This window comes from Pinus tabuliformis, chromosome 8 (genome assembly GCF_031772625.1).
Source record: "Pinus tabuliformis cultivar Carrire ecotype Pingquan chromosome 8, CPIR1, whole genome shotgun sequence".
NCBI classification, from domain to species: Eukaryota; Viridiplantae; Streptophyta; class Pinopsida; order Pinales; family Pinaceae; genus Pinus; species Pinus tabuliformis.
Window position 1 is genome coordinate 772,318,508 of NC_142294.1, and position 26,082 is coordinate 772,344,589.

Genomic DNA, 26,082 nt, shown 5'->3' on the forward strand with positions numbered 1-26,082 from the left:
CGTAGCCTACTCTAGCCTAGCCTAACTCACCCTACTCTACCTTAGCCTAGCCTAGATTAGAGTAGCTAACTCTATCACAACCTACTCTAGTTTTTCCTAACATCACCTAGCCTAACCTACTCTTGCCTAGCATAGAGGAACCTAATATAGCCTAACCTACTCTAGCCTAGAATAACCTAAGCTAACATAGCCTAGTCGAACCTACTGTAGCCTAGACTAACCCAAACCAAAAAATAATGTTTCAAGTCAAATTTTGACTTATCTAAGAGAGCAACCAACCAAAAACCAAAATATCAGCTAATAGTCATATATGATAAACATCAAAATATAAACAATTTTTCACCTTGGGCTTCTTTTGTACCAAATTCAGTACTTATGGTTCTACACCCAATTCGATACTTACGGTTATGTACTAAGTTCGATACTTAAGGTTCTGGACCTAGTTCGATACTTATGGTTCTAAACCCTATTAGGTACTTATGGTTATGCACCCAATTCAGTACATACGGTTCTTCACCTAGCTCAATACTTACGGTTCTGCACCTAGTTCGGTATTTTTAGTTCTGCACCTGTTTTGGTGCTTTTGGTTCTACACTCAATTCAGTACTTATAGTTCTCCACCCAAGTTAGTTCTTACATTTCAGCACACAGTTCACTTACAATTCTACACCCAGTTTGGTACTTATGATTTTGCACACAGTTCGGTACTTAAGGTTTTATACCAAGTTCAGTACTTTTTGTTCTGCACTTAGTTTGGTACCTTTGGCTCCACACTTAGTTTGGTAATTATAAAATTTTCTTCGAAGATGGGAAGTGTTGTGTGTGAGAGAGAGAGAGAGAGTTATTCATGATTTAATGAAATTTTTAGGCTGCTAAAACTGAAGATGAATCGAAACGATGTAAGAACATAAACAATTTTAATTGTTATTGTTGTCAACTTGAAGAGTATGTGAGTTATTTATCCTTCCCATTTAAAACTTGTATTTATTTTGAGTTTGTTTAATTATATACATATACCTGGCAATTGCCCAAATAATTCAGTTCTGAATGGTTACGTCCTCCACAATGGGTTCTAATTTGATGTGAAAAATGAGATTGTGCCATCTGGGTGGGGCTTCCTACTACAGATCCACTAGACCATACTCTCCTTGACTCATTAATTATTGAATATTTTTCCCAACAACCTGTTGTTGCTTGAGCAGTGGTTAGTTCTTCTTTGGTAATATCTTGCTTAACTTGTCATCCTTTCGAAGTTTCAGTTGAGGTGAACTGTAGTGAATTAGCAGGAGATCTCTATTTTTTGATATTTTCATATATCTTTGTAGTTATTAATGTACATAATTTTGATAAACATGTATGATCTAAGGTTCAAATATTGTAGAAACTACAAAAGAGTCAAAACTTTTTACTTAAGGAATTTGGTAAAAACAATTCAAAAATTACTTGTGGTCAAGGTCGTTTGTTTAAGATGTTCATAGAGGTTATCCAGCATTGAAGTGTGTCTTAGACTCGTTGGAAGTCATTGGTAAGGATCATACCTGGGTCCCAGAGAATTTTGAAGGTTAGATTTGTTGAAAAAAAATCTTTTCTAAACACTAAATGATCCAAAAGTATACGGGTATAAATTTACATTGCTGAGAATATTTTAAATACAAAGATAATATGACATAAATGCTCCAAAAATCTGAAAAGAATGGAAAATATATTAGTTTACAAGGCCTCCTTTGCCACTTCAAACCCTTTCAAAGTATCTGAACCTTTTCTACCTTCAAAGAAAGAAGGGTTCCCAAAATAAAACGCTTTGAGATAAAATCTGAGCAAACCAACCTAATTATCCATTGTAACCTATTTATATGATGTAGTTTTAAGTTTCCACACAACTACAATACATCTCGTTGAATGTCAATATTTCGACAAAGAGGAAAATTTTCATTATTTAGCATTCATCATGGAGTTATTTTCATATTTTCCCATCAAATCAAAACTAAATGATGTGAAGTAATTTATTTTTTTGCATAACAAACTAAAAGTGAGGATCACAAGCCTTTTTCTGATGTAAATCTAATAGACATGACTTCCTCCAACCTTGGAAAGCAAAACAACATCGGTTTTACATCCAAGGCAAGATGCATAATCCCTATTTGAGGGCTAAATCCAAGCTCACTATTACCATTAATCTTGACAGAAGGTTTGGGATATTACCTTGTTGGATGTAAATATTCAATCTATTTTCTTGTTGGCAATATTTTGTAACACAATAACTTCTTGCTGGAAGTCATTGCATGTCACAACCTTAGGTGCATTGTTCCTCAATTCTTCCTCGCTCAATGGCTTGAGCCACCCAACCAAATTAGAAAAATAACCATAGAAGGACCAAAATCCAGACAAGATACTATAAATAAAATGCAAGTAAAAAGGGAACAACAGTGAAAAACCTGCATACCTGCAATGGAGTAGAACCTAGACATTGACACCTTGTCCTTCTCGTGTCAGATGAACATTTTTGTTGTAATCTCAAATAGTGGATGAAGAATATCCAAAGGAAGAAACCTAATAGAGGTTTAGGTAAGGGCAATAGGGTTTGGGAATGGTGGAAGAACAAGAGTTCTAGTTTGAAAATCTATGTTCCCACTCGCATCCTAAGTGCCCTGCACTCCTGCACTTTTTGATTTTGAGAGGGTTTCTTTCTCTATTTGGGTTTATTTCTATATTGTCTTTGTATTATATCTCTCTAGACTTCACGAGACATATGGTTGAGAAGGAAATGTCGATGTATGTATTGAATTTCAACTCTCAAACCTTCTCCCTTAATGCTTGTTTTTTTGGGAAAACTTCCCTCTTTATGTTAATACTATCAATTGCTCCAAAAAGGTGCAAAGAGACCCCAATAAGAATGTTAAGTTGAAAACTTTTGTGGTTTAGTTTTCATAATTAATTAAATATAAATTGATATATTAGATTTAAAATTTTAATGTTTTTTTATTTTTATCTTTTTTTATTTTTTTGTTTTCTTGGAAATATTTAGGCAAGATCCACAAAGAACCCAAGGATCCAATACCACCACATGTTACATAATATTTTGTCACACTTCCCGTCCCATATCATGAAGCGTCAAAATTATGAAATCTATCAGTGTATTGACCATGAAACATATACAAAAGCATCCTTGAAGGAAAGAAGAAAACTTGCCCTGAAAGAGTTCTGAAGAAACTTGCCTAAGAACCTTGTTTTCGGGATCAATGCATTTTGCACCATCGGTGACCCATGCTGGTAACTTGTTGCACTATACTAGACTAGCACTTCCAACATGACTTTTATAAGAAAAACTGGCGTTGAACCTCTTAAAGCATATTTTCCTAAATTGGAGGAGAAGCTTCTCTTACTAGAAGTCTCAAGAACGGTGAGCTGGTTACAGGTGAATAAGGATTAGAGCGAGATCTCCAATTCTTGGTCCTTGACCCTAATTTCATGGATCTTTCCCTTGAGTTTTGGAACCTATCCCTCCTTTTATGGATCCTTAACTCCATCTCCTTCCCTATAAATGAGATCCCTACTATCCACAACTGGTTGGCTATTGCTTGATTGTCTTCTTAGTGTTGAACTATGCCTCAATGCTACCCATTTCGCTAAGGAGATTGGAGTGCTTCAAGTTTAAGGCTAGGACTTGTAAAATCACCTAAAGGAGGCTTCCAACATCAAGGCTTAAGTGGTTGTAATGCTCCCTTTACCATTCTATTTATAATACATTATGTGTTTTCTTTCCATAAATGTGTCTATCATTTCTCATTTAGTATAATACTTTATCCGTTATATGATTTATATTGGGATATTTTTTGCTATGTATGCATTTCTTGTCTCCACATGATTTTCCTTGTAGATATTCATCTACATCGGTAGAGAGGATATTGAGCTTGGAAGCGGAAGAATAAAGGATGACACCAACGTCTTTTAACATCAGAGTGAGGTAGGTCATCTATCCTCTTTTGTGATTTCTGGTATAAACTATGAAAGCTTGCACATATTTATCCAGTTTGTTGTTAGATCCTCCCATAGGAATAGAGAGATCGTTTTTGTCTGGAGAAAGGATTTCCAGCACAACATCATGGATCATGAGCAAGATAACTCAAAGAAACAGTAGTCACCTACTACCAAATCTGCACCTTCAAACTTAGCATAGCCTTATGTTGAGCCATCTCAACCCTTAGTAAAGGAATCTCATTCTTCCATAAATATTAGGCACATAAGTAAGTTGCATTCCCATTCTTCTTAAATAATTTACATTCCTCTGCTAACTTGCAAAATAATTTGAATCCACACAAGTTAGTTCCTTTCCTTCATCTAGTAATGACCACACATTGTCACATATGATCACAACATCATCCTCCATATATTCAACTGGTCTTCTGTCTGTAACAAGTTCTAACAACAACACCCCAAATCCATACACATCATATCTGTCATTTATCTTAAGGCTCTGACAAGAAAATTCGAGTGCCATATATCCTAATGCGCTCTGTATTTTTCTACTAAGAATGTATCTATCAAGCATGGGAAACAAATTTGCAAGGCCATAATTTGCAACTTTAGGGTTGCAATTCTCATCGAGCAAAATATTATTGGATTTTATGATATAGTGTATGACTGGTAGTGTTGGGTTGTGTTATATTCTTTCCACGTAGTTAATAGGGGGTTTGAAGGGCACCCGTAACCCCACTTTATGGGGTTTGGGGTAGCGCCCCGGAAAATTTTGGTTTTGGACCATATGTTAGGTTGGGCGGACCGACCTATGGTTTTGTGCATGATTTTTGCACATGTTTTTTGGACGCGATGGTTTTCGGTCCATGGTATTGGACGCGATGGTTTTCGGTCCATGGTATTGGATGCTTCGGCATGTATAAATATGTATTGTAACATTGAAAGGAAAATAATGAAAAATCAAGCTGGTAGTCCCGGTTTTGGGATCCAGGGAAAAATATTTGTGCATATGTGTTTTATGGGTTATGCTCTTGCATTGTTTATTTTCTTTGTTTAAGAATTCGTATGCAGGTAATTTCTATACAGGGTTAAAACCTACATTTGGTATCGGAGCTATTTTGGCTTCAAGGGGACGCCTTTGTTGCTGAGGGGTTTCGCTCGGGCCTGTGGTAGACCCTGTTCAGTGGGAGATCTGCGAGATCGATTCTGGTGGTGAAAGAAGATGGCGAGCAGTGGAAAGATAGAGATTGAGAAGTTCAATGGTCAGAATTTTGAGTTGTGGAAACTCAAGATGGAGGATCTGTTGGTGGATAAAGATCAGTGGATTGTGGTAGATCCGGGTACTAAACCATCGAGAGTGACCGATGAAGAATGGAAGAAGTTGTATCGGAAGGCAAAGAGCACAATACGATTGTGTGTCTCGAATTCAGTATTGCTAAATGTATCAGGGGAAGCTACGGCAAAGGCTTTGTGGGTCAAGTTAGGGACTTTGTACCAATCTAAGTCTCTGGTGAATAAACTATTCCTGCAGAAAAAGATGTATAACCTAAGGATGAAAGATGGAGACTCGGTGACAGAGCATCTGAATGCGTTTAATACTCTGGTAAGTCAGTTATTATCTGTTGATATTAAAATTTCAGATGAAGATAAGTGCATCAGTCTGTTGTGTTCTCTACCCGATTCGTGGGATAGTCTGGTTATTGCAATAGGTAGCAATGCAACTGCTTTGCAGTTTGATGAAATAGTCTCAGCCTTGCTGACGGAGGAGATGAGACGGAAAAATATGGACAACCAGAATGGTGATGCCTTGTTTGTACGAGGACGGTCCCAGAACAGAAACAAAAATAAGCCATTGAGTGGGAGATCTAAATCTAGAGGGAGATATAAATCTCCAGGAAAACCTACAAAGGTGGTGTGCTGGAAATGTAGAAAGGAAGGGCACTTGAGAAGGGATTGTAAATCTAAAGCTCCTGATAAAGGAAAGGGATCTGATGATGCTCCTTTCGCAGAGGCGAAAACCACCTCAGATGAAGGTCGGGATGTGTACTTGGCTTCTTCAAGTACACATGTAGATCATGAGGCATGGTTGATTGACTCAAGTGCATCCTTTCACTTCACTCCCCATAGAGAGTGGTTCTGCGAGTATGAGAAATACGATGGTGGTGATGTCTTCTTAGGAGATGATATGAAGGCTAGAATCATTGGTCGGGGAAAAGTAAAGTTGAAGTTGCAAGGTGGAAGGGTTAGAACACTTCCGGGTGTTCTACATATTCCTGCATTGGCCAGAAATCTGATTTCTGTAAGCAAGTTGGATGATGCAGGTGTAAAGACGGTGTTCGAGAAAGATACCTGCAAGATGGTTCGAGGAGCACTGATATTAATGCGGGGAGTTCGGATTGGAACTCTGTACAAGCTGCAAGGTAGCACTGTTGTTGATGGGTGCAATAGTTCTATGGTTCCTGAAAATGGAGTAGAGAATCTAGTGGTCTCTGGAGAGAAGACCATGTTGTGGCATCAAAGGCTTGGACATATTGGAGAGAAGGGCCTTTGAATACTTCATGGTAAAGGTATGGTAGAAGGTATGAATAATAGCTCTCTGGATTTTGATTTCTGTGAAAATTGTGTATATGGGAAGCAGAATCGGGTGAGTTTCCCCTCTGGTGGTAAGAGGACGAAACAGATATTAGAGCTTGTGCACAGTGATGTGCTTGGACCTGTGAAGGTTCCATCACTGGTTAAGTTTGTGTACTATGTATCATTCATAGATGACTTCTCAAGGAATACATGGATATATTTTCTTAAGAAGAAATCTAAACTCTTTGACAGGTTTAAAGAATTTAAGGCTCTGGTGGAAAATCAGACAGAGAAGAAGATAAAGGTGCTGAGGACAGATAATGTTGGAGAATTTTGCAGCAAGGAATTTGAAGAATTTTGTAAGAAGTGTGGTATAGCACGGCAGAATACTACTCCATATACACCTCAGCAAAATGGAGTCGCAGAAAGAATGAACAAGACATTGATGGAAAGGGCAAGAAGCATGCTCAGTGGTGCCGCGTTAGGATAGGAATTATGGGCAGAGGTGGTGGATACTGCATGTTACCTGATCAACAGATCACCTTCATCAACGTTGGAGGATAAGACTCCACAAGAAGTATGGACTGGTAAGAAACCCTCTCTTTCACATCTAAGGTTATTTGGATGTGATGCATATGTACATGTTCCAAAGGAGAAACGAACCAAGTTGGATAGTAAATCTGAAAATTTCATCTTTATTGGATATAAGGATGGTTTAAACGGTTATAAGGTTTGGAACCCAGTCACACGGAAGGTTGTGTACAACCGAGATGTGTTGTTCAGAGAGGTAAAATATGTTATTCAACATGAAGTCCAACCAAAGGAACCTGAGAAGATAGAGTTTGAGCCAAAGGAGGAAGAATCGGACTCTGCAGCAGAGGAGGAATCAGAAGATGAAGAGCCACAAACTCCGGCTGTGAGAAGATCAGTTCGAGAAAGAAGGCAGCCAGAAAGGTATAGTCCATCTGCTTTCAGTTCAAATTTTGCTTTGTCTGTTACTGATAATGATCCCAGAACTGTGAAGGAAACAGTGGATTCAGAGGATGGAAAACTCTGGAAAGAGGCCATGGTCGATGAAATGGCATCTTTGCACAAAAATGAGGCTTGGGATCTGGTGGAGTTGCCGGCTGGAAGGAAACCCATTGGCAGCAAAAGGGTGTTCAAGAAGAAGACAAATGCAGAAGGAAAGGTGGACAAATACAAAGCTCGGTTTCTAGCAAAAGGCTATTCCCAGGTGCCGGGAATTGATTTTGGTGATATTTTTTCTCCTGTTGCCAAGGTAACTTCTATTAGATTACTTTTATCTGTTGCTGTTGCTTTTGATTTTGAGGTAGAATAGATGGATGTGAAGACAACATTTCTTCACGGAGATTTGGAAGAGGAAATATACATGAAGCAACCTGAAGGCTTTGCGGTGAAGGGTAAGAAAGAACTGGTATGCAAGTTAAAGAAGTCTCTGTATGGGTTAAAACAGTCACCAAGGATGTGGTATCAGAAATTTGATACATTTATACGGGGACTTGGCTTCACCAGAAGCAAAGTAGATCATTGTGTGTATTTTAAATTAATTGGTGACCGTATTATTTATCTGGTCTTGTATGTGGATGATATGTTGCTGGTTGGAAATGACAAAGAAATTATCCAGGATTTGAAGACCCAATTGTCCTCCAAATTCGACATGAAAGATCTTGGTGCTGCAAACTATATTTTGGGCATGGAAATTAAAAGAGATCGGTCAAAGAGGAAGCTCTAGTTAAACCAGAGGAAGTATGTCGAGACAATACTCCAGAGGTTTAATATGCAGGATAGTAAATCGGTGAAGGTTCCTATTCTTGTAGGTGTGAGGTTATCTGCTGAACAGTGTCCCAAGACACAAGAATAGGAAGAGGACATGTCCCGTGTTCCATATGCAAGTGCAGTGGGTAGCCCGATGTATGAAATGGTTTGTACTAGACCAGACATTGCACATGCAGTGGGAGTATTGAGCAGGTTTATGTCAAAACTTGGGAAGGAGCACTGGACAACAGTGAAGCGGGTTTTCAGGTATTTGCGTGGCACTAGTGATTATGGTTTGTGCTACCAAGGAAGACCAGGATTGGACAGAGTGTTGGATATTCATGGCTTTGTTGATGCAGACTGGGCTGGAGATCTGGATCAGAGAAGATCTACAAGTGGGTATGTGTTTAACCTATTTGGAGGTGCAGTCAGTTGGACGAGTAAGAAACAATCTGTAGTGGCACTATCAACTACAGAGGCAGAATACATGGCAGCCACTCATGTAAGCAAGGAAGCAGTTTGGTTGCAAAGATTGTGTTCAAGTATGGGGTTAGTACATGGAGCTATAAGAATAGACTGTGACAGCCAAAGTGCAATTTTCTTGGCAAAGAACCCTACATATCATTCAAAGACAAAGCACATTGATGTTCAGTATCACTTTGTGAGGGATATGATAGAAGATAGAAAGGTGTTACTGGTAAAGGTGGACACTTTGAAGAATACTGCAGATGCATTGACAAAATCTGTGAGCTCTGAGATGTTCTCTTGGTGTAGAGAAGCAATGGGAATCTCAGGGCTGAAAAATGACTAAGCTCTCCTGTGGCCCCCTGTGGAAAGAAAACAACAAGTGGGAGATTGTTCGGTTGTGTTATATTCTTTCCACATAGTTAATAGGGAGTTTGGAGGGCACCCGTAACCCCACTTTATGCGGTCCGGGGCAGCGCCCCGGAAAATTTTGGTTTTGGACCATATGTTAGGTTGGGCGCACCCACCTATGGTTTTGTGCATGATTTTTGCACATGTTTTTAGGACGCGATGGTTTTCGGTCCATGGTATTCGACGCGATGCTTTTCGGTCCATGGTATTGGATGCTTCGGTATGTATAAATAAGTATTGTAACATTGAAAGGAAAATAATGAAAAATCAAGCTGGTAGTCCCGGTTTTGGGATCCAGGGAAAAATCTTTGTGCATATGTGTTTTATGGGTTATGCTCTCGCATTGTTTATTTTCTTTGTTTAAGAATTTGTATGCAGGTAATTTCTGTACAGGGTTAAAACCTACAGGTAGTCTACAAGCATGGTGAAGATGTGGAAGCCCCATTGCACTCCTCATAGCTATATTAAACCAATTTGACCAACTTAATGGGGGATATATTTGGGATATTTCATGGAGTTGACTATACAAACTTCCACTTTGAATCTAGTCATATATAAGAAGCTATAATTGAGGTGTACAATAGTAGCCTTGCAAATTCATTATATTTGAATGCTTGACTTTGTGCAAAAGTTTTATCTCCTTCTCAAACTATTCTTGTGATTTAACCAAATTTGAAACCATCATATTCTTTATAGCAACTACTCACCCATCCCCTAGGATTGATTTGAACACAATTTAAATACCTCCCCTTCCAAGCTCATAATATTTTTTAATCAATGCGTGAGCACTAATCATCCAATCTGTAGATGCATGATCAAAGTTGGGTGTAAACATAACCAGTTTTCCTAGAGCCATATCAGTGGATGGGGACTGAGAAAATCTATCAAGCATAAGATTCATCGATTTTGAATTGGAATGTTCTTTTATATTCAATATAGTCACAACAACAACACCAAATGCAGTCGTACTTGCTGCAGATATTGAAATTATTGTAGAAACACTTTTGCAGATATTAAAATTCTATAGATATTCTTGCAATCTTAGCTTCTACAGATATCACAATTCCACTGTGTGTATATCTAATCACATGAATTCCTCCTCCGGTTGGACTCCCTCTTGTATTTTGATTTATAACTACTAGGTTAGGCATAACCATGGGACAAGTAACATTCACTCCCGATTGACATAGGCCTGCATTTTCTTTGAAATAAGTCTTGTTTAATGTGTTTAATATACGTCTTGTTGGTATCCTCCCTTTAAGTTTGTTGTGTGAAATGGTTACCCATAATAGATGACCCAAGTTCCCTAATTTCTAGGGTAATTCTCTAGTAAGATTGTTCATTGCCAAATTAAGCTTTATCTGTCGACTCAACTTGGATAATTACTTGGGTACATTTCTAGTCAAACTATTGTTTTCCAAGCTCAACAAAGTGAAACATCAACATTCACCAATTTCTGCAAGAATTCATCGAGATGAGAAATTTCCATCAGTTGCAACACTAAAAGAGCATTGGCATTACCAAGTCCCACATGTATGGCTCCAAACATATGATTGTAACTTAGATCCAAAGACACCAATGAATTCAGATTACCAATCTCCGACATAATATTTGAGGTGATAAGGTTATATGAGAAGTTCAATAGCTTTAAATTGGAGCACTGAGTGATTTATGGAGATATTTCCCCACTCAACCTACTATGTGAAAAATCTAGTTCTTCCATAAATTGGTATAATTTTGTGAACCAGCTTGGAGAATGCTTCCACTAAGAAAATTTCATGATGGATATATGTTTTGTAAACCCAACAAAAAAAACTCACCAGGAATGCTTCCAGTAAAGCCATTCCTACTGAAATAAACCGAGTAAAGCCTACTACAACTTAGTAAAGATTCTAGAATGGGTCTAGAGAGATTACTATATGATACATTTATGAGCATAACATTTAGTAGGAAGGATGTTTGATTAATGGGTCCTGACCTAGGTTCAGACTTAGTTGTGCCAAACAAATCCCTACACTACTGTCCCTTTTGGCATCAATCCATGGAGCGCAGACTGAAGTCCTACCCGAAGCAGTATGGGGGAATGCTGGGACCAAGTTTCCACACCCAAAGATCAGCGTGATGTCATTTTGTGCCCTAAATCTACCCTTGCACAAATCGATAAGCCCTTATGGCTTATCAATGTAACTCCATTTAATTAGCCTCTAGACCTTCGCGAAGGTCTACGACTAGCTTATGCGGACATTGAACAGGTGACTTAACTACTTACGTACCTTGTAGATTACTCTTAATCCCATATTTACTCAAATCTGCTTAAGTGTTCGATAACTTTAACATACAACTATATATTCTTCGCGTAATCACTTAACATCATTTGTGTTCGTATAACAATATAAATCAAGTAAATTCATGCATCAATACATCATTATTTCATAGAACCATTATTCATCATAACATAACTTGATTTATACATAATAGAAGTAAAGAGATAATCACGGGTATTTCTGCCACAATATTCTTTATTAATATTCAATTAAGCTTAGAGACTCAAGACTTCCTTGTGGACTCAACTGCGGACACTACTCTAGGTCTCTACTCTCATAGCTATAGAGCCTTTCTTCTTACTCTTCTACACTAACTTAGACTCCTTTCATCATACCCATAAACAAATCTACTCTTCTATCATGCCTTAGACTCTCTAAGACACACTTATCTATACCATCCCATGGTCCGTGCACCATGGATAGATCTTCCAAAAGCTGAATTAACTTACATTGTAGAAATTTTGAATAATATGACACATATTCAACAGAGATTATCCTGATCATACAATTTAAGCGGAACATGTATAATACATAATCTCCTCTAGGTTGATCATCAAATTACAGAAGCAGAAACATTCACAGGTGCACATAGAAGCATCAATCACACATATCAACACAGTATTTTCCCGGGGAAAGCATCTCGCTAAAAACCCCAACTATCTGTATATTATATTGATTGAATCATGTAACATTACACAGCATAATACTTCTCACAAGTATCTCCACCTCTGTTACACACAATACAGCTAAGATCTGATCTCCAAATCTCTTCCACTGCTTGCCTGCCTCCACTGCTCAATACCTGCTCAAGAACTGATGAGAATAGCTTCCCAAACTCGATTTTACACTGCAAAATAGTCACCCACACTATGTTGGACGTGAGCAACAGCTATAATATCATGAAGATACATGAGCAAACTCATTGGCATACTCAATCCTTTGATTGTGCAAATCATCATGCACAGCTATAGTCACAACTGATAGCAATCTGATCCTCTAACACCTGTCCCTGCTGAACTGAACATGCACTGACATGCAACTGAGTTAACTGATGTATTCTATAGTTGCATTATGAGTTAATAACTTGTGAATTAATTAATAACTAATTCACCCAACTCATCTTTAGTCTATTGATCAGTTAGACTAAATACAACCAATTTAACAAAGCTAAACTGAACACAACTCCATCAACTGTACCTCCAGTCCACTAAACTCAACTCACTTGAGTTCTAACTGAAGTCATGCATGCAACAACTCAACTGACTCATAAGAAAAATGAATTTCCTTCTGACAGCTGCATGTGCCACTTCCGTAGCTCAAACTGAAGTGCTCCAAGAGAATAAGATTAAGTTTATAGTCCAAATATTATTGTGAGATAATAATATTTGACTTTTCTATTTTTGACTTTGATCACTCACACTGTGATCACTCACACTTTCATCAAAAATAGAAGTCCATCTATTTTTCCCAACTTGATCAATCATCCATAGACATGATCCATATGTCTAAAAATAGACATAGTCTAAAAATAGACTTGCGCCAAAAATAGCCTGCGGGCCCACTTAGTGAAGGCGACTCTTTTCACTAAGCTCCATCATCTTGTTGCACTCTCAACAAGCATTTCTTGTTGCACACTTTTCAACACTCCCTCTCAACAAGAAAGACTTCCTCTCAAACCCGATCCTGTAACTCTGGAATGTTCTCCATGCAACACATTTGGCCGGTCCACTTGCTCTGTCATCAAAGTCTCTGACTGCTATTGCCTCTGTCAACTGAAACTCTGCATCTCTGTGCTCTTTAGTATCTGACTGCTCTAGCCTCTGTCACTTTGATCTCTGACTGCATCCATGCTGCTGCTGGTTCTATCTCCCAGCATTGCATCTGCACTGCACCTCCCAACTGACCTCCCTGTTGGGATAGAAACATCCTCTGATGCTGAAGCTCTACCTGCTGCTGACAAGTGCTCCCTCTCTGACATCTGCGCTACTGCAACATCTCCATGCATCTCGCACCATTGCACACCTCTCTGTGCCACCTAGCACTGTGCAAAACACTTGTGCCTCTCGCATTGCTACAGCCTGCTAGCTATGCGCTGTCCTGGGATTCCCTGCACTGTCGCTCTCTCTGCCGCTCCATCCGCATCTGTCTCTACCCAATCAGTCAGTTCCTGCTACTACACATTGGGGCTCCCGTAGCAAGGTCTCATCCAAGAGGTTGGGTACCTCAAGGATCCTGCCCCTCCTCCTTGGGACAATCAATCCACATCACCCCACCTCCTACCTGGAGGTATGGCTGCATGCGATCCCTCAGCCCACTTGGCTTGAAGTTTCCCCTTACTGGAGGTCTCTGGATGAGTAGATGTCTCTACTCGATCTCTTCTCAGCTTCCCCTGTTGTGGCTCCTCCACAATCTCCTGAAGTTGCTGCACCAATCGTGGCTCCTCCACAATCGTCTGAGACTTCTTCTGGCTCTGTATGTTGAGAGGTAATATACGCTCCCTCTCAACCACCAAGTCTCCATCAGTTGCCTTGCTGCTCAAGGCTTTGCATGCATCTTGAACCTCAAGAGCATACAGGTTCCTGACCCATGAACCAATCTCATGACAACGAAAGCATCTCACCTTCGACTTGTCAACCTTCTTCCCATCATTGGAAGAACTGGATTTGGAAAGAGAAACCTTCCCCTTCCCCTTCTTCGCCTTACTTGCTAAGGCACAGTTCTCCTCATCCTGCATGGATGAAGAACTGTCTCTGGTGCACCGTCTAATCTCCTCCTGCATCAAATCCGACCATGGTCGTTCCCAATTTGGCAGTTTCTCCCTTCCATTCACTGAGTCCTGGTAGCTATGCCAACTCTTAGGAAGGTCAAGGAGTCCTAGACTCACCATCCTCATCATCAACAGTAACGCCCACACTTCCCAGCTCATCTCGACACTGAGTGAACCTCGTGAGATACTGGGGCATACTATCTCCATTCTCGAACTGAATGTTTCTGAGTTTTATCTCTTGCTTTGGAATTAAATTCGAATTCCACCAGCACAAAACTCAACTTCTTCCGATCTAGAATTCATGAGAATAGTAGATCTGATGATCAATCCTCGCTTGATATCCTGTAAAAATCTCTTCTACAAATCAAGCAGCTTCGATACCATGTAGAAACTTTTTCTACAATTATCTAGCTCCGATACCATGTAGAAACTTTTTCTACAATTATCTACCTCTGATACCATGTAGAAATTTTGAATAATATGACACATATTCAACAGAGATTATCCTGATCATACAATTTAAGCGGAACATGTATAATACATAATCTCCTCTAGGTTGATCATCAAATTACAGAAGCAGAAACATTCACAGGTGCACATAGAAGCATCAATCACACATATCAACACAATATTTTCCCGGGGAAAGCATCTCGCTAAAAACCCCAACTATCTGTATATTATATTGATTGAATCATGTAACATTACACAGCATAATACTTCTCACAAGTATCTCCACCTCTGTTACACACAATATAGCTAAGATCTGATCTCCAAATCTCTTCCACTACTTGCCTGCCTCCACTGCTCAATACCTGCTCAAGAACTGATGAGAATAGCTTCCCAAACTCGATTTTACACTGCAAAATAGTCACCCACACTATGTTGGACGTGAGCAACAACTATAATATCATGAAGATACGTGAGCAAACTCATTGGCATACTCAATCCTTTGATTGTGCAAATCATCATGCACAGCTATAGTCACAACTGATAGCAATCTGATCCTCTAACACCTGTCCCTGCTGAACTGAACATGCACTGACATGCAACTGAGTTAACTGATGTATTCTATAGTTGCATTATGAGTTAATAACTTGTGAATTAATTAATAACTAATTCACCCAACTCATCTTTAGTCTATTGATCAGTTAGACTAAATACAACCAGTTTAACAAAGCTAAACTGAACACAACTCCATCAACTGTACCTCCAGTCCACTAAACTCAACTCACTTGAGTTCTAACTGAAGTCATGCATGCAACAACTCAACTGACTCATAAGAAAAACGAATTTCCTTCTGACAGCTGCATGTGCCACTTCCGTAGCTCAAACTGAAGTGCTCCAAGAGAATAAGATTAAGTTTATAGTCCAAATATTATTGTGAGATAATAATATTTGACTTTTCTATTTTTGACTTTGATCACTCACACTGTGATCACTCACACTGTAATCACTCACACTGTGATCACTCACACTTTCATCAAAAATAGAAGTCCATCTATTTTTCCCAACTTGATCAATCATCCATAGACATGATCCATATGTCTAAAAATAGACATAGTCTAAAAATAGACTTGCGCCAAAAATAGCCTGCGGGCCCACTTAGTGAAGGCGACTCTTTTCACTAAGCTCCATCATCTTGTTGCACTCTCAACAAGCATTTCTTGTTGCACACTTTTCAACATACATAAAGAAGGGTAAAACCCTTTTTGACTCTTTTACTATCTACATGCTCCACGAACACAATTTGTGGAGACTTTACATCTTTTTACATAAAACTTGGGATCTCGCCCCAAAACTTGGGCTTTTGCCCCAACATTGACCCAGGGGACCCCATCCCAATAGGTCCCCAACACAAATATCGTGACTCGCCCTCGAGTCACTCAGCTGGTGCGAAGATCTTGCTAAGAAGATCCCCCAGCTCTACTTGTGCAATCACTGCTTCAGTCGTGCTCTGTATGGCTACTTGCTTGATCTGTTCTACCATCTGCTCTATGGCTGGTCCTACACTGTCCTGCGTAATCTTCTGTTGTGTACTCTAGAAGATTGCCAACTTTTTCTGTATGTTAGCCGAGACTATTTAGACTTCATCCAACCAAGGCCCCAACCTAGCCTTAAGGACTGCCTCTTTGTTCTGCGCTGCTTCCACCTGTGTAAGCAATTGATTAGCCTCCTACAGCTTTGCGAGGAGCTGTGCTGTAGAAATGGTGTGCATTGTCACCCTCATTTCATCGTATTGTTGTTGTAGCTTGCAGACCTTTGTATTTAATACCTGTTGGGTGGGATCTTCCTGCAGGCTCATCACTACTTCCATGGCCTATTCAAACATCATGGTGTAGTCCACAACTGCGACATCCACCGTAGAGACTCCATCTTTAACAGTAATGGTGCATGGCAACACTATTGGATAGGTAGGAGTGTAGACAATAAATTTTGTGAAAGATACATTAATGTTCTAAAAAATCTCATTTTGAGGAATTCCAGATTTCATTATTTTCCCTAGAATGTCCCATGAGTCAAATGGTATCTGAAAATCGTTTTAAACATGAAGGGTTTTGAGAGGAACACCCTTGGCCCCTCCCTCATTAAATTTTGCAAAGGTTTGATGATACAAAGGATTTATTGTAAAATAAAATGTAGAGAAGAAAAGCTAATGCAATGTAACATTACATATGATAGGCTTTCCACATACAAGTTTCAAGACCCTAACATTATGAACGAAATAGAATGAGCCATCCCTCCATGAAAAGAAAATTAAAATATTACCATCAAACTTCTTTACATTCATTGAATCAAAAAGAGCAGAGGTTATGGACATGCACACATTCCAAAGACGCAAGCTAAAGCAGCCAAGAACCTCAAGGCATTTCATTTGGTTCTTGTCTAAATCATACTTCGGAAAAAATGCCAAAATACGAAAATACCAGAAGCAACTTCCAATTCCCCAAGACACAGTTTCGATAATGCCCTTAAATTTAATGGCCCTTTTTTCAAGAAACCATTTCCAGCTCTTAGAAAGGGAAACAACATTTTCCATCACATTTCCATTACAGGGTGATTTTGACATGGGAGAAAACCTCCAACTCCATTTCTAGCAACATAAATGTAGACTATCAACTGCATTTTGTTCAGAGGCGGAGCATATCTATAGTAGTTCCAATGATGAATTTCATTCCCTGTGAGGGTTTTCCACCATAAACGCTTCTTCCCCACTGTTCTCTCTGTGAACGTTCAGATGTTTCTTTTATAGATCAATATTGTAGTCATGTTGATGCCATGATTCTAGAAGTAGGGTCCAAGGGCATGACAAACAGGTTGCATCACATGTAACCAAGGTTATCTATTTTTAATTCAAGAGTATGAACATGAACATAGAAGGCTAGATTAATAAAAATAAAAAACAAGGATCCTATAGTTCTAAAGCTTGGGTGTAGTTTGGACATTTGTACCTTGCAAAGTGGGCCACCCTCACAGGCTATGTCCTTTTGAGATATCATGACTAGAAATCTCCCCAACTACTACTCTATCTTAATCTCTTGCATTCCAGATCATGTGAATATGAAAGAAGTATGAAACAACTTCATAGTTCTTAGTAGCAGAAATTATAAAATAAAAAGAGACATACATGTCCCTTTGAGCTTCTTAAGTTCCTGACTAGTTTGGAAGAGATACTATAAGTTCTCCATCACACAATAAGCTCTTCACCGTGAAAAATAATTCCAAGAAAATGAACATACAAGGAGAGAATGTGGACACCAAATAAATGCAACGTTGTATTTTACACTGAGTGCAACCAGATCAGAATAAAAAATATGCATTATAATTGAGCCCAACAACCTCATAATCAAGCAGAGGAAGAAACCAATGGAATATTGTAAATAATATTCTACTTTTCTTTGAGAAGTCAATTAAAAAAAAGTAGAATAATATGAAAAGCAAAAGAGAATGCAAGCATGTTGAGTACCTTGGTCCTGGAATACAACCTAAAACTGCTTTTGCTTGGTTAACAACTCATCTTCCTTAGATGTAAGAAAACAAGTTAACAATCTACGAACCACAGGCACATAGCAGAAGTGAAAGTCGATACCCTTATGAACTACCAGTGGGTTGTTCCAAGTGGGGTGATTTTCCTTGAATAATGGTGATGCATGAGCTTGCATTTGTAGATAGCATCCAGTGATCATTGTCCCCATTACTGATTTGACAAGTGAGTTATGATATACATTTCAAATTATTTTAAAAATGTCGATTACCTTAACCAACATTATCATTATCGATTAGAGGGATATTGGAATATTCGTTTGGAAACTTATTTTAAGTGCAAGGTAGACACCATGAGGCCCTTTTAGTTCCTTTTGGGGTGTTGTATGTTCATAATTTATTAAGAATGGTGTGTTAATTATGTTCAAAATGAACTTTCAAGGGAGAAGAATTGGTAAACCCTACACACTACACCAGCTTAAGTTTTTTTTCGCCTAATGTAACTTATTTTTAAAAAATCAGATTATATGTGTTCCCCACTCACCACAACAACAAAAATAGGGTAAAGACAAAATATCCCCATGATGCAATAGGCTCTTCATGATGCAAACCAGTTTCAAGTCCATGAACATACAAGGATAGAATGTGGATGTTGATTAAATATGAGGCTATATTTTATCCCTCTGCCCAACCAACCTGGAATGAAAAAAGGCAACAAACCAAAGAATAACATAAATAAGTTTCTATTTTCCTTTGAGAATTCAATGAAGAAGAAGTAGAATAATATAAAAATAAAAATAGATTGCAATCATATTGAGTACTTTGGTCTGGGAGTACAACCTAAAATTGTTTCTATTTTATTAACAACTCATCTTTCTTAAATGAAAGAAAGCAGGTTAACAACGCAAGTCCGAGAGGCCCTTGGAATACGTGAAAGTCTTCCTCCTTAGAGATCACTAGTGGGTTATTCCAAGTGGTGTGGTTTTCCTTGAATAATGATGATGCATGAACTTGCATTTGTAGATATCTATCAGTGATGGTTGTCCCATCACTAGTTTGACAATCGAGTTATGATAAGTTTTTCCTATTGTTTTAAAAAACCTTACTTCCTCAATCGTAATTGTCATTATTGTTTAGAGGGATATCAGAATATATCTTCGAAAGATTATTTTAAGGATAGAGAAGACACATGAGGCCCTTTTAGTGCCTTTTGGGTTGTTGGATCTTCATAATTTATTGAAAACAGTTGCATTAATTATGCTGAAATGAACTTTCAATAGAGCAGAATTCGATAAACCCTACACAATACCCCAAGTTTAGCTTTTCTTAGCCTAATATAATTTATTTCATTTTAATTATATTCCATGCATTCCCTACTCACCCTCAACAAAAATGGGGTAAACACAAAAATTTCCCAAGAAAGGAAAAAAATTGCAAGAAAGAGGGCATTGAGTAGATTTGGGCATACTAACTTAGCTATCTCCTTTTAGAAAATTGTACGGGCTTCATTGCGTAATAAGCATTGTATAGTGCAATCTCCTAATCCTTAGTCGATCACTTGTAGCTCCATCCTCCCAGCAGTAGCATGGATTTTTTCACTTGTGTTTTATTCATTGAGGCATCGTTTCCTAAATCACTGGTTTCGAGATTCGAACACTTGCCCTCATCTCCTACCTCTATTACTTTTTTCTCAGAATCTGAATCAGAAACCACATTTTTTATGATAACCACATTTCTCTTTGAATCTATGAGCTTGGCGAAGAATTCATGGCTGCTCTTGGTGTCTTGATAATTGCAGAGTAACTAAGCTACATCTCCAAATTGTTATTATCACTATTGGGCTCTGCACTGTGATCCAAAATCCTAGCCGGTCTTCTTCGTTCTTCGATGCCCACCTTCTCTGAACTATTGGAGTTTTGTTTTTTCTCTATAATGCATGTTCTTATCCTTTTTTGTCACTTGGATTTGGAGTGACCAACATCTACCATGATACATTAAGTGAGCTCAGAACAAGGAATAAGGTCTCATGAAACAATTATTTTGAATTACCACACATAATATCTCAATATCTATGGGGATGTTTGGATTCTAAGGGGATTTTTTTCACCATTGGTATGGTTTCATGATAATATGGTTTATGGGTCTCAAGAATATACTATTTTCAATGAGGAGAAAAAGGGTCTTGGAATCCAAATAAAGATTCTAGAGTTCAAGTAACATGAAGTAACTCTCAAACAATTACATATATACTTTCTAAGAGATATTGGGATTTCAACTTGGATATGGGAGTCATGGCATGCTATTCTACATAAATAGCAACAAGAATAGTGACTATGTATGGTTTTCTAGTAATAGTGTGTGCATATTCTAAGAATGTGAATGCGCTATTAGAATTTTTGCACATTTTTTGTAATGCATATATCTATAGAATTATTTTTATAATAATATAGATTTACACTAATCTAGATTTATATTAATTGACCAGGTTTAAATGAACATATTTTGAATTCAAATTAATAAAATCATTGTCTCTATGAATCTAGTGTAATAATCAACCATGATATGTAACAACACCACAAAATCCCTAGAACAATAGTGTGTCGTCTCTCTAAGATTTGAGGAACAAATTCTTATTAATGTTTCAAACTCTTTTTCTTGCCCCTTCTTCCAAACGGAGTATAAAACTATTATATATTGTAAACTTATACTTTATATTGTATAAATTTGTTATAATTTTAGAATAATGGATGGATTCATAGACCCTTTAAAGGGGGGTTTTGAATCTATTTCCTAAATTTTAACATTTCAAACATATTTAGAAGAGGGTCTCTAAATTTTAACACTGTAGATGGATTCAGAGACCCTATTGATGGATTTAGAGGACCCCTTAAGGGGGTTTCTAAATCCATATGCAGTGTTAAACTTTAGTGAAATGTAACACTTCAGTATCAAAATTGCAATTTTCCATTTATGGAGTGACACAATTAAAATGACCAGCATAAGTGACTAATTCATATACTTTTTGTATTTGTTAGTTGGTCATATTTTTATTCTTGGACTATAGTATTCATTTATGTTAATCATTTTTTATTTTGTCACTTATTATCTAGGCATATATTTTAGTCCTGGACTAAATTAGTTATTTAAGTTAGTCTCTTTTATTTGGGCCACTTATTACCTAGTCATTTATTTTATCCCTAGACTAAATTAGTCATTTAAGTTAGTTGCTTCTAGTTGGGTCACTTAAAATTTCTCAAATTTAGTAGTAATTCACTTGAAATAATTATGGTGAATAACATTTTTAGTCATGTAGTCATTAATCTCTCATTTTGTACTAGCTCTCTCTATCGCTCTCCCTCTCTATCGCTCTCTCTCCCTATCTCTCCCCCCCCCTCTCTCTCTCCCTCTCTCCCATCTCTCTCTCACTCTCTCTTTCTCTATCCCTCCCATCTCTCTCTCTCTCCCCCCCTCCATCAATGACCCCCCCTCTCTCTCTACCTCCCCATCCCATCACATCCTCTCTCTCCCCCATCTCTCTCTCTCTCTCTCTCTCTCTCATCTCTTCTTCTCTCTCTCTCTCTCCTCTATCCTCTCCCCCTCTCTCTCTATCTCCCTCCCCCAATATCTATCCCTCTCTCTTCTCCCTCCCTCTCTTCCCCTCTCTCTCTCTTTCCCCCTCCTATCTCCCTCTCTCTACATCCCTCTCTACATCCTTCTCTCTCTCTCTCCCTCTCTCTTTTCAATCTCCCTCCCTCTATCTCTATCTCTCCCTCTATCTACCGCTATCTCTCTATCTCTCTCTACCCCTTCCCTCCCTCTCCCTCCTCCCTCTCCCCCCTCTTCCCCCTCCCCCCTCTCCCCCTCTCCCCCCCTCACTCCCTCTCTGCCCCCTCCCTCCCTCTCTCTGCCTCTCTCCCATCTCTCTCTCTCTCTCTCTCTCTCTCTCTCTCTCTCCCCAATACTCCCTCTCACTCTCACTCTCCCCACTACAACTCTATCTTAATCTCCCTTTCTCCCCTCCTTCTTACAATCAATCTTGCTAGAATTGAATCTCTCTTCTTGAAACTACACCTACCCCTGATTTCCTAAGGTTTCAAAACAGCCCACTAGAGCTATTTCATCTCCCTATCCTTCTCCTTCTCCCTCTCTCCCCCTCCCCCCACTAAAAATTTATCTCTGTCTCCTCACTACTACTATATCTCTCTCTCCATGTCTCTCTCACTCCCACTCTGTCTCTCTCTCCCTCTCTCTCTCTCCCTCCCCCCTTCTTCTCTATCCCTCCTCTCTCTCTCTCTCTCACACACACACACACACACTTTCCCTTTGTCGATACCTCTCTCTCTCCCCTAACTCTCTCTTGCTCTCCCCATCACTCTCTCTTAATCTTTATCTCACTCCCTCTCGCTCTCTCTCTCTCTCCCACCTCTCTCTTTCTCTTTCTCTTTCTGTCTCTCACTCTCTCCCTCCCTCTTTGTCGCCCTCCCTCTGTCTCCTAGCCTCTCCCTCTCTCTCTATCACTCACTTACTCACACTCACACTCTCTATCTCTCTCTCACTCTCTCTCCCTCACTCTCTCTCTCTCTCTCCCCATCCCTCTCTATCTATCCCTCTATCTCTCCATCCATCAAACTATCTATCTATCTCCCTCATTCTCTCTCACTCTCTATCTATCCTCATTGCTCTCTCTCTCTCTCTCCTCTCCCTTTGCCTCTCCCTCTCCCTCCCTCTCTCTCTCACCCCCACTTTCCATCTCTCTCTCTCTCTCTCTCTCTCTCTCTCTTCTCTCTCTCCTCTCTCTCTCTCTCTCCTCGACTCTATATCTCCCTCTCATAACCTCTCCTTTCTCTCTCCATACTCGTCTACCTATTGTTTTTTCTCACTCTCCTTATCGCTCTCACTTTCCCTTTCTCTCTCTCAATCTTCTCTCTCTCTCTCTCTCTCTCTCTCTCTCTCTCTCTCTCTCTCTCTCTCTCTCTCTTCTCTCTCTCTCTCTCTCTCTGTATCCCTCACCCTTTATCTCTCTCCCTATTTATATCTCCTCTCTTTCCCCCTCTCTCCCCTTCTCTCCGATCTCTCTCTCTCTTTTCTCTCTCCCTCTCCCTCTCCCTTCCTCTCCCTCTCCCTTCCTCTCCCTCTCTTTCCCTCCCTCTGTTATCCCCCCCCTCTCTCCCTCCAACTCCAATCCCCCCTTTTCTCTCCCCCTCCCTCTCTCTCTCTATCTCTCTCCCTCTCTCTCCCTTTCTCTCTCTCCCCACACATCTATCCCCCTCTCTCTATCCCTCTCTCTCTCCCTTCCTCTGTCTTTCTCTCTCTCCATCTCTCTCTCTCTGTCTCTCTCCCTCTCTCTCTCTCTTCTTCTCTCCCCTCTCCCTGCCTCCCTCCCTTTCCTTCTCTACCTTGCTCCCTCCCTCTCCTTCTCTCCCCTCACTCCCTCCCTCTTCCTTTTCTCTCTCTCTCTCTCTCTCTCTCCTCTCTCATCTCTCTCTCTCTCTCTCCTCTCTCTCTCCTCTCCCTACCTCTTGCTCTCTCTCCCTACCTCTCTCCCTACTCCTCCTCCTCCCCTCCTCCTCGACCTCTCTATCTCTCTCCCCCTCCCTCTATCCTTCCCTCTCTCCCCTCCCTCCCTCTCTCTCCCATCTCTCTCTCCCCCCCCTCTCCCATCTCTCTCTCTCTCTCTCCCCCCTCTCTCCCATCTCTCTCTGTCTCTCCCCCTCTCTCTCTCTCCATCTCTCTTCTCTCTCACCACACACACTCCCTCCCTCCCTCCCTCTTCCATCCCCCCTCTCTCTCCACCCCTCTCCCATCCCCACTCTCTCCCTCTCTCTTTCTCCCTCTCTCTCTCTATCTCTCTCTCTCTCTCTCCCCCCTCTCTCTCCCTTTCTCTGTATCTCCCCCTCCCTCCTCTATCTCTCTATCTCCCTACCTCTCTGTCTCTCCAGCCCCACCCCCTCTCTCTTTCTCTCCCTCTCTCCCTTCCCCTCTCTAATCCCTTCCCCTCCCCCCTCTCTCCTCTATTTGTCTCCCCCTCCCCCCCCTCTCCTCTCTCTCTCTCTCTCTCTCTCTCTCTCCCTCCCTCCCTCTCTCTCTCTCCCCCCTCTCTCTCCTTTCTCTGTCTCTCCCCCTCCTTCCCTCTATCTCTCTATATCCCTCTCTATACTTCTCTGTCTCCCCTCTCCCCCTCCCTCCCACCTCTCTCTCTCTCACTCTCTCTCTTTTCTCTCTCTCTCTCTCTCTCTCTCTCTCTCTCTCTCTCTCTCTCTCCCTTCCCCTCTCTCTCTCTCCATCTCTCTCTTTCCCTACCCCCTCTCTCCCTCTATCTATCTCCCGCTCCCTCCCTCCCTCTCTCCCTCCCTCTAACCTAAGCTAACATAGCCTAGTGGAACCTACTATAGCCTAACCTACTCTAGCCTAGACCTAACCTAATCTAGCTTAGACTAACTTGATCTAGCCTAACCTAGCCTAACCTACTCTAACATACTATAACCTCGCCTAACTTACTCTATCCAAGCCTAATTTAGCCTAGCCTACTCTTTCCTAGACCATCCTACTCTAGCCTAGATTACTCTAACCTAGTATATCCTAGACTACTCTAGCCTAACCTACTCTCGCCTAGCTTGACCTACTCTCCCCTAGACTAGCCTAACCTACTTTAACCTAGCCTAGCATAGCCTATCCTAGGTTGGCCTAACTTAACCTAACCTAACCTACTCTACCCTAGCCTAGCCTAGCCTAATCTTGCCTACTCTGTCCTAGCCTAGCCTAATCTTGCCTACTCTGTCCTAGCCTAGCCTAGGTTACTCTAGCCTAGCCTAGTCTACTCTAGCCTAGCCTACTATAGTGTAGCCTACTCTAGCCTAGCTTACCCTAGACTACTCTAAACTATTGTAGCCTAGCCTACTCTAGCATAGCCTAGCATACCCAAGCCTACTATAGCCTAGCCTACTATAGCATCACCTACTCTGGCCTAGTCTACTCTAGCCTAGCCTACTATAGCCTCACCTACTTTGGCCTAGTCTACTCTAGCCTAGCCTACTATAGCTTAGCATAGCCTAGCATAATCTACTCTCACCTAGCATAGCCTACCTAGCCTAGCCTACTCTAACCTACTCTTGCCTAGCATAACCTAGTCTAGCATAGCCTAGCCTAAACATAGTCTAACCTAACCTAACTTAACCTACTCTAACCTAGCCTACACTATCGTACTCTAGTCGAGTGTACTCCAACCTAGCCTAACCTACTATAGGCTAGGCTATCCTAGCCTAACCTAACCTACTATTTCCTAGCCTAGCCTAGGCAAGAGAGAGAGAGGGAGAGAGAGGGAGAGAGAGAGAGAGGGATTGGAGGGAGGGAAGAGACAGATAAAGGAGGAGGAGAGAGAGAGAGGGGAGGGAGGGGAGAGAGGTAGAGGGAGCGCGAGAGAGGGGGGAGAGAGAGAGGGGTGAGAGAGAGAGAGAGGAAGTGAAAGAGGGAGAGAAGGGGATGGAAGGAGAGAGAGAGGGATGGAAGGAGAGGGGGAGGGATGGAAGGAGAGAGGGATAAAGAGTGAGGGAAGAGAGAGGGAGGGAGGGAGAAATAAAGATAAGGGGGGAGAAGAGAGGAGGGAGAGTGTGAGGAGTGAGGGAGAGAGATATAGGAAGGTGAGAGAGAGGGATAGAGGGACGAACCAAGAAGCTCCTTCAAGCTGCAAAACAACCAATTCAAGAAATTACAGCAGTATATGGACCAAGCATCATAAAGAAATCATCTTCATAGCATATGGAGAGGTAGTTAGTTATAAAATTAAAACAACCATTCATATATGAATCATAA

At 40.3% G+C, this 26,082-nt stretch overlaps 1 pseudogene; it reads right to left on the reverse strand.

Annotated features, from left to right (window-relative positions):
• Positions 1 to 4,288: 4,288 nt before the first annotated feature.
• LOC149237874 (putative LRR receptor-like serine/threonine-protein kinase IRK) lies at positions 4,289 to 11,139 on the reverse strand (annotated as a pseudogene).
• Between the last annotated feature and the right edge of the window lie 14,943 nt (positions 11,140 to 26,082).